General features: G+C 39.2%; 1 pseudogene; it reads right to left on the bottom strand.

Annotated features, from left to right (window-relative positions):
* LOC134547607 (nucleoporin NUP42-like) lies at nt 1-837 on the bottom strand (annotated as a pseudogene).
* Nucleotides 838-12,573: the final 11,736 nt, after the last annotated feature.

The following is a 12,573-nucleotide window of genomic DNA, read 5'->3' as shown; positions in this document are numbered from 1 at the left end:
CTAAACATTTAAAAGTTCTAACCAAAGTGGCTTAAGAGGCATTTTTTCCATTGCAATCTTTTTTGTTTCACATTGTTTCAATTCTTCAGCTGCTCTTTGGTGTAAATAACTTTTTTCATGTATTCTGATTTTTGAGTGCAAAAACTGCTGATGTGATGTTATGTCCAGAGACACTGGCAGTCTATTGAAATAAGATACTGCTGGACTGTGAGGCAGAAGTTGCTACTACTGCATTAAATGTTCCAAAGGTTGTAAGCACAGTGGTGCTTGAAGAGTTCACAGCAGAAGAATTGCTAGGCAAGGATGTAGCCTCAAAAGCAGGAGGGTTACAACCAGCAGAAATGCTCTCAAAAATACTAGTTTCTGGATGATGACACACTGGCAAGACTGGAAATCATTGTAAAGAAGAAACTGGTAGCCCTGTTACTACTGCTGTTCATGGGAAAGCTTAGCAGCCCAAAGCTTGATGTTTGCAGTCCTCCAGATCCAAAGGAAGGCAAGGGTTGAGTGACTGTGTTCTTTAATTCAGATGGCATAGCTGCTTTTGTGAATGCATTTGAAGCTTTCAACTGATGCAGCTGATTTTTCCATTGTCCATTCTGTTGGACAGAATTTATGTAGAGTTCTGAATGTTACTGTTTGCTCTGCAGTCATAGTGCTCCAGATGGAACTGTTCTAGCAAGAATTCTGAGAAGCATGAGACATTCAGCTTTTCTTTCATTGGTGACTAAGATGAAGCTATCCATTGTGCTGAAGATTCCCAAATGTCCGTCTTTCACTACGCAGTCAAGAAGTCGCTTCGTCTTTATAGCCATCAGCAATATTTTGACTGTTCATAAATGTAGAAAAACTGTTCTGCAAAAAGTTCTTGACCTAGGGTAAGAACTACTTAGCAACAACCAAAACATCAGCGTGTTATCAATGTTATTCTCATACTAAATCGCAAACCATAGCACTGAATAAGCTACCAAGAAAATGAACTCTATCACTGCCAAAACCAGGACACTCTCAGAGGAGTGTTACTTTACTCAAGTTCCCTGGGATTTATGTAACAGTGTCATCATTCCTGACATAAAAACAGTAACTGAAGAACAATGATTCAATTGAGGGTAAGATTCGACTGTTTTAATGTTAATTGCTTTGGAGTTAATTGTTGAGTAACAAAGTGATCTAGGCTCTTAATTGCTGGACAGAGAGACAAATTACTCAGCCTATCCTGAAATGGGATATGCTGATGAATCACTGAGCAGAAAGATACCTATATCAAAAAATGTTCCTTTGAGTATGGAGGAAATGGAGAAAACTTGCTTGCTAAAATTGTTGAGCTTGGGGACAGATGAAGTGGTGGGAGACAAATTGTATCCTAGATTTGCTATAAATCAGGGTTTGGGTTCCCTGTGAATCACACCAAGAGTGCCTTAATGTGATTGATTTTAAAGAGCAGATGGGATGGCAGAGGAGGAGTCTAGTTCTGTGAATGTAAAACTGTCCAGTCTTCCTCCTGCATATGTGAAAATTAAATTATTGCCTATGTATGGAGGAGTTGCACACCAAAATTGCCTGAAAAACATGGGAAGCAATTCTGGTGTGTACAATAAAGCTGCAACCCAAAGCCCAGGCAGCTTTCAGAGGTCTGGAGAGCCTTTTGAAATGTTAGCCTTTCATGTAAATTCAGTATATATATTTGAAGAAAGCCATTATGGTTGTTTTATTCATATTTATCTTCCGCAGAAAGGTAGCAGTTTTAGGAAATGAGACGTGCTGTGCCCCCAAGGGGAAAGTCCTCCTGTAGATATGTCCTGTACAAGCAAGGACAGAGCAAGTCATCTGGTGGGCACACTGCATATATACCTTGCTTGGTGGAAAATGGCAAGTTTAATTGGGTTTTTCTTCTGCTATATTTTTAACATTACTGAACCTGTCACTATTCAGGGGACGTTGTATATGAAAAATGTCAAAAAAAAAAAAAGATTAAGGTAAGTGGCATCCTAGTGTGTTGTTTAGTGCTTAGGGCATAAATGGCAAATCTCAAAAGACTATGACAACAATAGAAATAATGCGTAAAACAACAAAGCAAAAATTACCATACTGTATAGTTTAGTTGTATGCAAATCAGGCAGCATTAAATGTCACTATCCTAGCATTTTTTAGGAAAGAAAATGCAGACCTAACAAAGAATGTTAAACTTCCTGGTAGTGTTGACAGAAATCCTTTCCATTCCCATGTGGGTATTTGTACGTTCTACTCATAGCTTGTCAGTGCCAACCTCAGGGGTTCTCCAGGAGACACAACACAGTGAAGTGAGCACTGGTCTGGATCCACCAACAGATTTGGGTGCTGGAAAACTGTATGTCTCTGTGTATAGTCCAGTTTTGGGGTTCTTCCTGCCATACAGGAATTGACAGCCTTACAATGCCTGTCCTTTCTGCCCCCCAAGGACTGTAGGCCTCATAAGGAATTCACAGTTAGCACTTAGAGGGGAAAGTTGTCTCAAATCACTTTAAGGGGCCATGGGGAGTAAGCTTCCATCTTACATCCTCATCCTTGTCTGGACTCAAAGTCATCCTGCCTGTGTCTCCCAAAAGGTTCTTCCTTCCAGACACACTGAAGTAAGTATTGTCCCAGAAATTTTCTTTAGAAGTGGAACAGTAGTCATCTATAAGACATAACCAGAGGAAATATCAATTACTTCCTTACATGTAATCTATATAATGTAATTCAGAGTGGGCAGAATACTCTGTATGGGGTACAATTCCATTCCCTTCTCCACCTGAAAGAATTCCAATCTCCTCCCACCACTTAGGTGAATGTCCCAGCCAGCAAGGTATAGATGCTCTGGCAGATGTTAAAGGAAAAAGAAGGAAGAAGAATAGAAGGAAAAGGGCTGCTAGTTAATTTTTTTTAAAGTATTACCTAAAATTGAATGGGAGCAACTTATTTTTTAAGATATTTCGGTAGGATAAGTGTCCAGGGAAAGAGCAGAACAGCTTGTCCAGCCTGGGGCCAGCCAGCCAGAAGTCACACTTTTGCATGAAAGGCAAAGTTCTTTCACACTGTAGTTTCATCTGCCCAAATTAAGTGAAAACTTGTGAAACATATCCACTTAAAAGAAACATGTGAAACACAAAAACTTAAAAAAAACCTTGTGAAACATAGCCACAGTTAAAAGACTGTAAGACTTAAACCTCTTCTTTTACAGTCATTCCATTTTTCTGGCACACCTTACTTGGAGATACATGCTGCTTAGGTCTTTTCCATGTTCCTTCTCCTGTTTTTTCAGTGTCTCTGCTAAAGCTTTTAGCTGTTCTTCCATTCACAGTGCTGTCTTTGATGTCTGTTTATTCCTGGTATCATGCAGTGTCACATAATCACATGCAATAGCCTCACTGAACACATCCTTCCTTCCAAGCAGAAAATATTTCATGCTGTTGGACTTAGATAAAAGTATACTCTATTTTGCAGGATCTGCGTTTCCGGTGTCATTTCTGGGCAGCTAAATTCCATAAGGCAAGTTCTAAGAGTCACAGAAATAGCCCCAAATAATATTTTTTTTTTTTGATGCACCACCCTTCTTTTATAAAAAAATAAATTTTGCAAGTCCAATGTGAAAGTAAAGAGGTCCTAGAGACAAAAGTAGAATTCACAGCAGTTGTTTTAATTTTTTTATTACTTTATACTTTTATCTTTATATTTTTAATGGACTAGTATGAAAATTTTCTTACTCAATGTTTAAATAACTGCTATGGGTCTTTTGATGACTTCATGCCTTTGACTTATCCACAGATCAGAGCTTAGTGGTATGACAGGTGTCATGAGCAACCACAACTGTGTGTTTTGCTCCAGAGAGTTGTTAACTAATGACAAAGAAACAACACCACAATTTCAGCACACATTCTGCACAAACTTAGGAATGTATTTTGTGCTTTAGCTGCAAAGAACTTATTATGCTTGGGAAGCTCCATCATTTACAAGGTTCCTTGCAGTGGGTACAAACCTGCAAGAGAAATGGATATGCTGATATATGGACACGATACAAATTTTGTATATAAAATTCATTTCTGTTTAGAAGCCTAATGAGAAACCTAAATACCACTTCTTGTCTGATGTTACAGAGAATTTGAATGTTGTGTTTCCTATGTGTTTGTAAATTTAAGTTTATCTAAATTATTATACATACTGCATGCTCTATCACGGGAATGTTAAAATGCTGGGAATTTTTTTCTGCTGATATCCATCACTGTCTGAATGTATGTTTATACCTATATGGTTCAGCTATTTGACTGATTTCTTTTCATGGACAACATTGATTAAATTTGGAATTTTACTTCCTTGCCTACCTTGTGCTGTTCCCAGACAATCATGGCTGCATTTGGCAGGGGCTGACAGCACGTGTTCTATTTCAAATATGCCCAAATGTAGCCGTAATTTGGTTTAAGGGGGAACTGTTACAAATAGTTGTTTGACCTGCTATTTCTTGATACGTGACCCCACAAAACAGGCTGCTAATTAATGGATTTCATTTTTCTTATTGCATTGCTTTCCTGTATATTTTTGTCCACTTATATATGAGCTAGAATCTCTGTAAGGCAGGGACTAGTAAGTTTTTTAGGCTGTGCACATCTTGAGAGTTTTATCTGTGACTTTATTTTTGTAGCCCTCAAAATAATAAGCATAACTGATAGTACTTTCCTGTTTTGTAACGTTGAGTTATTCCATCAGATCTCAATGCGAAAGTTACTTCAAAAGGAAGCTGCTGGTTAAGAACACAGAAATTTGTCAACCTGTGAAGTGGTTTTGACTCCTGAAGGGAACCTTCCTATTTAAAAACTACTTACATCCTTTTGTAGTATTTTTTGATCTTATGTTGAGGATTTTAAATTGGCTTTTGAAGCTGTGTTCGGCATTTTATAGAGCTGAATTAATTGTAAGCTTTATCTTGTCTTTTTCTTGAAAGGTTATTCAGTTCCATTTTCTCCTTACAAAAATGCTGTAAGGGGCTACCGTGAGCCCACAAGAGAAAATGAAAGCTTTCAGTTAATAAAATGCATTTACCTGTGTGTGTAAGCTGTCACTGACTGAACTTCCCCCAGCACTGTTGTTATTATATACCATACATCTCCCACAGATATACAAGAGTCAAGGTCAGTGGGGAGCAAAAGTTTTTGTATAAATGCTGATATGCAAGAGTCCTTCGTCTTCTGAAGGTGTTGTGCCTGAAGTGTGAAATGGCCATGAGAAAATTTGCTAAAATAACTACTCTTTGCCTGTACACGGCTGCCTCTCCCACAATGACACTTGAAGCTGCAAAGGGTTTCTGTGAACAGGTGTAAAATGGTTGTGGTTCAGCACAGAGATTTTATTGCAGAGGGAAGTTGAGAGAGGAATGGAAAGGAAGGGAATAATAGAATGGCTTGGTTTGGAAGGGGTCTAGTTCCAGCTCCCCTGCCATGGGCAGGGACACCTTTCACTAGACCAGGTTTCTCAGAGTCCCATCCAACCTAGCCTTGAACACTTCCAGGGGTGGGACATTCACATCTTCTCTGGGCCACCTGTTCCAGTGCCTCCCCACCCTCACCATAAACAATTTCTTCCTAATACCGAATCTAAACCTGCATTCTTTCAGTTTAAACCCATTCCCCATTGCCTTATCACTACAGGCCCTACTGAAAAATCATTCTCTTTCTTATAAGAGCTGAATTAATTGTAAGCTTTATCTTGTCTTTTTCTTGAAAGATTATTCAGTTCCATTTTCTCCTTACAAAAATGCCATAAGGGGGTCCTGTGATCCCATAGAGGCCCTACTGAAAAATCTTTCTCTTTCTTTCTTATAAGACCCTTAAGTCCTGAAGGGTTTCTCCGGAGCCTTCAATTGTCCAGACTGAACAACCCCAATTCTGCTAGCTTTTCCTCATAGGAGAGATGCTCCATTTTTGACTTGTGCTTAAGCAATGACCAGGTAAACTGAGGTTTTCTCTGGAAGGAAATGGGTTCCTCCCACTTATCAGCTGATGCTTGTTTTAAATTAATTGAGCTGCTTTTAAGGACAGGACTGCTAGTGACAGTGCTCACTCTTTCTGAGAGAAGTGTGTTCCAGTATCACTTTGTCTTAGAGATGATAACTATCTGCTTGGATACTTACATCCTTTTTAATTCCTCAAACCTCCTTCGGATCTGATGCATCTCAATATTTTTATGTCCTCCAAAGACTCCCACACAATCATCTCCTGACTAGTAATAACTTAAATATACTAAATAGTACTGGTCCTCTACAGCTACTTTTAAATTCTTACCATTTAATGTGCCTAAATTCTTTACCTTTGTATCTTTTAGTCAGTTTCAAATCCCACTACAGAGGTTTGACATATAACCCATGACTATTTAGTTTGTCTAACAGTTTTAAAAATAACATAATGACAATCCAAATAAATTATACTGCACCAACCTGCTTTATCTATTACTAGTATGTTAGTAGAGACATAACTTTCTCATGCAGAATAATTTCTTTGAAGCTGTGCTAATTTGTGTCCATTGAGGACTTGACCAGAAACACAAGTCTAAGAACCTCATCAAGCAATACCATCTCATGCAATTAGTCCTTAACTGTGTGAGTAGCCCCATTTAGCTTAGTAGTGAGATATATTTTGGCTGCTACAGGCTTTTGTGCTGAGGTGAGTCACAAAAAGGTGCCCACATCTGCAGGAGCATTTACTTGGGAGAGATATCTCAGTGCTGCTCCCCCAGTGCTGGTAGCTCTTTGAACTCCCAGAATTTTCCAAGCCCAGTTGTTGTCTGGTCATGCTGCTGAGGGATGAGATACTGAGAATGGAGGCCCTTCTCCCCACCTTTGGTCTTTCTCTGAAGACTTAGCCAATGTTCTTCATTAAGGAAATGGGATTCCCCATTCCAAATACCAGCAGCTGGGTAGCAGAGCTACCCTCTCAGTGCACGCAGCCTGGGGAATGCCTCTGACCCACCTCAAGGGAAGTGAGCACTTAAACTTTAGTTCTTGTGATGCCAAGTACGTGCATGCGTTCTCTGTAAATTCACTGACACTCATGTTGGTTTTGTGGTTTTCCTGTGAGCTGCCTGAGAAGCTTGCAGGTACACACTGGTTATTAGTGGTGACCAGACTCTACTTGCTTTTAAGATGGCTTTTCTCTGTATTAATTGTGAAAAATCTTCCTAAGGGTTTTAGCTCAAACCAAACCCGCAAGCAGCATGCTTGTTGTTGAGTTGTAAGAGTGATATACTGTCAAGCAAAAGGGAGATGTTTCCTTGAACCCTTTATATCTGAGCAATCTGACAGTGTCCCCAGGGAAGATGAGAGCCTTGTGCATGACTAGTCTGTCAGGGCTCTGTTATGGGGACTCCAGTAAACAGCCACTGTGTCAGAGGGTAGTTGGACCAATAATTCAGGGTCACACACTGACAGTGTCCCCACTCTTTGTTGGTTTATTATCAGTTTTGTCAAGCATGTCATCCACAGCCAGCGGCTGCCAGCACCCTTGAAGGATTCAAACTCACACTTTATGGAATAGCACACTTTATTAACAAACTGGTATTATTACACTGGCAATAGAAGACTGTGATAGGTTAAGTTCAGAGATTGCCACTAGTAGTATACTGACTGCAAAAATGAATCTAAAGCAATATCCAGACAAGCTCAAATCACCAATGAAAATTTGCTCAGGATAATCATTTGGTGAACATAAAATAAGGTTCTTACCCAACTGGCATCCCTATGGGGACAAGACAGGTTCAGCCCATCGATGGATCCCAGAAGTTACAATGGAGTCTTCTCTAACCTTCCCCCTATGTAATCTATATTTATATTATTTTCATTCTGAGAGGAGAAAATGTAAAGTTACGATTTCATTTTTAGGTAGAGTTTGAGTGACTTTACTCATTAGCTTATGCAGGGCATGAAAAGTAATATATATTTTTGAGTTAATGAAGCAAAGTTCATCTTTTGATTACCATCTGGATAATTCCTTTGGCTTAGTTCCCATTAGCTGCATTGTTTTCAACAGGGCGTAACTGCTGTGCTGCTCCATCCTTTGTTTCATATGTGCATGGATTTCAACATAGCATGACTGCAACATCTCTGTGCCACTCTGTCCTTTGTTTCAGGACTCCCTTGTAGTGATACACCCATCTTCCTCAGTGTTCCTGCTTCTAAGGTGTGCAGCCAGTTTGTACCTGGTGAACTATAGCAAATGCATGCACTCCTTGCTGAACTTTGTTTTTTGGTTTCCCCATATATTATGTATATATTTGTGTGTCTGTATATGCTTTTTCCCTCCACTGCTATTTGTCAGATACTTGGATGTGCTCAGGGTAGGAAGTAGGAGCTGTAATTTTGTGTTGTAGATGCCTGAGCGGTGGCCCAGGGGATTAAGCATCTTGGTGGTTTTGTGCCTCGGGCAGCTGAGGATGAGCACAACCCCGTGTGGGCGTCTTGAGCGGGGGCCCCAACAAAAAATGCTTTGTATTATACAACAACATTTCAAATAAAAATATCAATGTAGGCTTGTTGAAGGCCAGAAGTTTCTCAACAGATAAATATGTCTGAAATGATCACCATCTTATATTTTAAGAGGCCTGGGTAAAATAACCATAAGAGTTGATAGGTCTAGACATAATGCTGCTAGAAAGTATGTGCTTAAAAGTAAACGGTTGCACATTCTGCTATTTCTATAAAAATATTTGGGGATGCAGAATTGTGAATAGAAATAGTTTGTCAGCTTCATTATCAATGCAATATCCCATGTTGATATCTGGTGAAACAGAAAGTATAATGGGAGAGAAATAATGCTGTGTTTCTCTTTTTGTAAGTAAGCACTGAAATGGTGGTGGTAAATTCAGCCAGGGTGTTTTGTGTAGTTTTAAAAGGATTTTTTAGTGCTTTCAGTCCTTTCTATTGGTTCACTCTACAAATGGCAGCTAAAATATTTTCACAACTGCAGACAAGCAGAGGGCATATGCCATGGAGGCTCTCAGGCAGGAAAAATCACAGCATGTTGCAGTATAAATATGATGTTGAACATTTATTGGTTGTTCAGAGACCCATGATAAACCCAGAGCAGAAACATGAATCTTCCTTCGTCATTTAAGACTATACCTAAATAATGTAGTCTTGTCTTTTAAATTAAATACAGAGGGTGAGTTTTTTTGGTTTTATATTTGAGGGGAGGGAGAGGGAACAACTAATTTACAGAAGAGTGAAAGAGCTACCTGTCTTGAATTTTTAATTTGTGCTGTTATCTTTGAGGTAGTTAAATCTTCCAGCATGCTGTATTCCTACACTTGGGCAGAAGATGCTATAAAACATGAGGCTGTGTAACTGATCATGTGTGGGCAAATAAGGTCCCTTTTTTCACTGCTCAATATTAAAAATAAAAATCTCATAAAGCATGAGACAGAAAACTCAATCAAGTTCTTGTGTACTGTAAAAACTCATATGAATATGAATACTTTTCTACCAGTAATAAAAGTCTAAAATGAAGAGGTATGAACTAGAGTAACTGATTTTGAATGAAAATACTGACATCTCAAATTCAGCAGGAGAAAATTACCGGGAGCCCAGGGAAAGCAGGGAACTGAGCTTAAAATATTTTTAAAAAATCTTTTCATTGGCATTCATTGGGGAATATGCCCAACCATAAAACTTTCCTTTATAGGAGGGAAGTCTGAGGAACTGTCTCAATATAAAAGGACACCAGAAGAGTTTTATAAAATTCAGTGGAAAAGGAAGAATCAAACTGATGGTATCAGGCAGTATGAGCCAAGCATATACTTGTTGAACTCAGGGTTGAGTTTGTTGGACAATTAGTTGTAGCAAAAGTAATTTTTTCTTTTGGATGGTTCAGGAGTGGCAAATGTAACACCAGTTTTTATCAAAGTGTTGCAGAGAGAATTCAAGGAACTACAGAACAGTGCCTCTGACTTTTGTGTTGGGAGAATTGGTAGAAGCTGTAACAAATGAGAGAAAGGAGTGGAGAGGTGAAATACAGCATAGAGGAGAAGGGTCAAAGCAGATGTCATAGACTGAAGTCATCCTTCACAAATTTATTCTAGTTCTGTGAAGAATATGTGTATAAGGGTGATGCAGTTAATAAAATTTTTTAAAAAATACTTTTGATGATTTTTTACCTATAGAGTATTGATGATATTAAGATGTCACAGATTAATAATCGGTTACATTACAACAGGGTAAGAGTAAATTATCTCTATTTCACAACAGAGAGGAGTATGTACAGCTCCAGCCTCTGTTCTGTTTAGTGTATTCATTAATGATCTGAGAAAGGGAATAAGTGATGTGGTGACAACTGCTGCTTGATCAGACAAAATATTTCAGAATAACCAAAAGTCAGACCAACTGCAAAGAGCATTAGAAGGATTTCTTGTTATTAACTGACTGTAAAATAGAAATGGCAGATGAAGTCTAGGGCCCAGACATTTTAAATAATGCACCTGGGAAAACCAGTCTCAAATATATACATGAAATTGTAATTTCTCTATTAGCTATGTGAATTTGAAGTTATTATACATAATTTTCTGAATAAAATCATGGTAATGATTATTGATAACTGAAAAGCAAATGGGATGTTGAAAGTTATAAGGAAAGAAATAGAAGATAAAATATCTCTTTGTCACTGTTACATACATGGAGTGTTGAATAGAGAGCTCCTTTCCTATCCCTTGATCGCAAGATGATGTAGTAGAAGTAGAAAAGATAGAGAAAGACAATTAGGTTATCCAGAAATTTGAAATGGCTTCTGCACAAGGGGAGATAAAATGAGTTATGGCTTTTAGCCTGGGAAAGAGACTACTGAGATGTGTATGGTGCAGTTCAGCTGGAGATGATCATTCCCTGTCTCCCGCAGCCTGTGCAGTGTGGTCAGTGTAATGGTGCTATTAGACATCTGGCCTAAAACAAACAAGAGGAAGTACTTTTCCACACAGCCTGCAATAGAGCTCAGGAGCTCATTGCTGCACGATGTGTCAGATGTAAAAGTAGAAATGCAGATTGGATAGATCTGGAGAATCAAGGCCATTGAAAACAAACTCCGGCACAGAGCAGCCTCAAACACCTGCTTGCTGGGAATGTCAGCTGTGGTCAGCAGGGCTCTCTGTGTGCCATGTACCTGCAGGAGCATCTGCTGACAGCCACAGCCAGAGACTGCCTACTAGAATGAACGGACCTTTAGTGTGACCAAAGTGTCCTAAAACATTTGTGCTTATAGCTGTTCCATCAGATATGTGGAATTAATGCTGTTCTTCACCACTGACTGAGCGATCAAAGGCTGGCCTGTGTCAGAGGACTCAGGTGGCTGACTCAAAACCTCTATTAGCAGGAGCTTGTGGCTCTGCTGAGATGAGCCCTGCTTTCAGGCTTCACCAGCACTTCTGCTCTGTCACACTCCTGGACTTTCTTTTTCCCTCCCAGGCCTTGATTTTCTTCAAAGATGGGGTTTAAGTTTTCTTCTTTGTAAGGAATATAAGTACAAGGTGGTGCCTTGAGGAGGCACATGAGCATGATTCCAGCACATCTCTGTGTTGGTCTTACAGCAAAATACCTTGTGCTACTTCCTGGCATGCAGTAAGCAGTGTGAGCTCTGCTGTCAGGATCTTTCTCTGCCTGCTTGCTGTGGAGGAAAGAAAGGTACCCACTAATGAGACAGGTGATCCATTATGGCATGAAACAGACTGACTAGGGCTCATTGTAAATAACTTCTGGCTGCGTTTTCTGTCACAGGTGGAAGCTCCTTATTTGTATGCAATAATGACATGTGCTTATCAAAGAGTGATAATGCAAGGAACAAACAAATGACATTTCCAGTATTAATATGTAAATTACATGCTAAGAAGAAATGATCAAGCACTCCTGAAATACAGCAGCAAGCACTAATTGCATTCCTTGCCCTTCAATATGCTGTGCACTGTAGATAGCTCTTTTCCCTAAATGAGCATTTAAGGCTTTAATTTTCTCTGCTTCTTCATGCCTAAAGATTTCAGATATATTTTTTTCCTAAATTTGTCACACTGTTTGCATATACTGCTTTATTGTACCTCATAGAAAGTTGGTGGGACCAGAGGTTTGCTAGAACAGCCTTTGTGTGCTGTGATTCCCTAGAAATGTCTGTAAGTTAAAAAGCAGGCAGTGTGCTGAGGTGGATTTCTGTGTGAGAAAAAAAAATGGTTTCTTTGGAAACCATTCCAAATAACCCTCTTTTGCAAACACATCCAGCCCCATCTTGAAAACTGATTGGGGGTTTGTGTTTTGTTCCTAGTACATTTTTTCTGGAAATCTGTTCCAGAACTTCAGTCTCCAGATGGCTGGAAATCTCATTTCTCAGTAACCATTTTCTTCATGTGTCAACAGTGTCGATGAATTTGGAAAGGTCTTCTCTTGTGTTTTGTTCTTGAAGCATTTGTAGCACAGTTTCACCCTCTATCTTGATGTGGCAGCTTTGCTTTTTTTGAGCTGAATAAGTAATTTTGTAATAGTGTCCCTTTTTAAGGTGAATCACCACTTTTCCAGTGTTTTAACCACTATTCTCTGAACATGAG

The sequence above is a fragment of the Prinia subflava genome, chromosome 2, assembly GCF_021018805.1.
Source record: "Prinia subflava isolate CZ2003 ecotype Zambia chromosome 2, Cam_Psub_1.2, whole genome shotgun sequence".
Taxonomy (NCBI): domain Eukaryota; kingdom Metazoa; phylum Chordata; class Aves; order Passeriformes; family Cisticolidae; genus Prinia; species Prinia subflava.
Note: the sequence above shows the minus strand (reverse complement) of the source record. Positions and strands in the feature narration are given on the sequence as shown.